Source organism: Pseudomyrmex gracilis, unplaced genomic scaffold, assembly GCF_002006095.1.
Source record: "Pseudomyrmex gracilis isolate BER0280 unplaced genomic scaffold, ASM200609v1 scaffold_1156, whole genome shotgun sequence".
NCBI lineage: Eukaryota > Metazoa > Arthropoda > Insecta > Hymenoptera > Formicidae > Pseudomyrmex > Pseudomyrmex gracilis.
Genome location: NW_018021740.1, coordinates 22,603 through 24,945, shown reverse-complemented (window position 1 = coordinate 24,945; position 2,343 = coordinate 22,603).

Below are 2,343 nucleotides of genomic sequence, written 5' to 3'. Positions count from 1 at the left end.
AAACCATTGCAAACCGTTTAGCTAGTTGGCTACAACTGTCTACAGTTGCCAACAGTTGAGCACTCGTTCCAACATGGCGGCCGACAGTGCTGCGATCTACGGCTGTACCGTCAAACTCGACTTCCGTCCCCAAAAAATAAAGGGAGTTACGACCCCCTGTGTGACATACATGAATAGTCAATTCCGCGAGATCTGCGACCTGCGTTTGCGTCTCATTGATTGGCCACCGCATTGCGCGTAAAGGCCATTCTGCATAAGACGCAAGCACATAATCAATCGACTAACGTAATTGGTTAATTCATCGAGATCAGCGTTACTACACTTAGTTAGTACGGCGCCCGTTGGCAGTACTTACTGCTAAGGAATACCGTCCCTTTTATCCCTAGCCCCCCGCGTCCACAAAACGATTCAGTGACCGCGACTGTACATATACGTAGCATACAACCACTGAACTATATACTATACTGGAACGCTCACTCACACACAAAAGTATGATCCAATCATAAGTAATTATCTCTCAACCGTTGTGCAACTGTTGAGTTGTCTGAACGCACCCAATGAGCATCTAGCATATTTTTATGTAAATCAATATGACGACTTTATGCTAGACGCTCATTGGTCCATATAGTTTTATGCTATGCATATGAAGCTACGTCATTTAGTGATCATTTCGTAAAGCAATGAGCCCTTATAGTTACGACTAAAATTTTTTTACGTGCATAGCCCTTATGTTACTCTCTAGTCTTTTCCATGGACATAGGAATATAGGGACGGAGCATAGACACAGAATATAGACGAGGAGAGTGAAGCCGAAATGCGGGGAGCAGTTGCGCCTAATTTTTATTGGCTGCGATTATGCGCATGCTCAACTTACTGCTTAACGTTTCAGATGGTTGACAGATTTCAAAGTATCTTACGCAGCAATTTGGATTACAAGTGATTTGGCAATTGTCAGCAAATAATTAATATAAAAAGAATAAAAATAATTAATATAAAAAGAATAAAAGCTATTCTGTTATAATGTTAATTAACAATTAAAATAAATGTTATACATATATATATATATATATATTTTTTTTATAAAAATATATATTTGTGTTATAAATTCAACATATGCGTTTGTAAGAATAAAAATACAATAAATTTTACAATAGGGCACATAAATAGATATAATGTTAATATTTGCAGTGAATAAAATATAAAAAAAAGACAGGAAATAACTATTATAAGATATATATTCCTTATATTATATTATTAAATTTACTAATACGTATATTATACTACATATATTATAAAAACAACAATATATATTATAAAACAATACAAAATATATATTATAAAACAACACTATTTTCCACAAGTTGCGAGTATTATTTTTTGAAAAACTAAATGTGAATACAAATAAAATATCAAACACTTTTTCTAAAAATAGACTATTATTATTTTAAAATAACACGCAAATTTATTACCTGTGAAATGTAATTTTCTTATTTCTGTTTGTATTGGTAGTTTGTTTCCAATTTTGAGTGTCTGACCTATTGCGACAATTTTGGACACAGCACAGCACCATAATTATTTATTTATATGAATGTATTATGTATTGAATATATGTTACTTTGCGTATTCTTTTCCGCGCTCTCGTTGCTTTCGTACAATTCAAGTATGTTATTGCGCTTGCACACAACAACAACCAATCATATTTAGGCACATGTTACCTCGTCGCACCTCTCCGCAGTGGCTTCCCCCCCGCAACTCTATGCTCTGTCCCTATATTCCTATGTCCATGGTCTTTTCCAGTATTAAACTTTAGTAACATCGAGTACAAAAAACTATCGATGTAGCCATTAATCGAATATAAAAACATCGAATGAACAATCGATCTCATAATGAAAAAAGCATCGATGTTCCAATAATCAAGTGATTTTTGCCCATCCCTAATGTGCATAAAATCTGACATGATAAATACTAAAAAAAACTTATTATCAATAACAAATTCACTTTTATCATATTATCAATTTTATACTAAAATTATAAGTTTAATATATAAAAATTATACTTCTAATATTTAACTAACGTATTATAATACATATGTAAAATATTTAAAATAGCTCAGATTTCGGCCTTCTTTTGCAGCCGCGTTAAGTTGTTTTGCATTAAATATTTTTTATTTAAAAAACCTTTTTTCTTTTAACACAATAAAACCAATAAGCCGTTATAATCCACGGTAAATGTACAGAATAGGGGAGCCCCCTCCGATCGGCTTTTTTTTCACATATGTTATTAAGATTACCTTCCTGAGTAACAATATGAAGCTTTTAGCCGTCGCTCATTGTTTATAAAAAA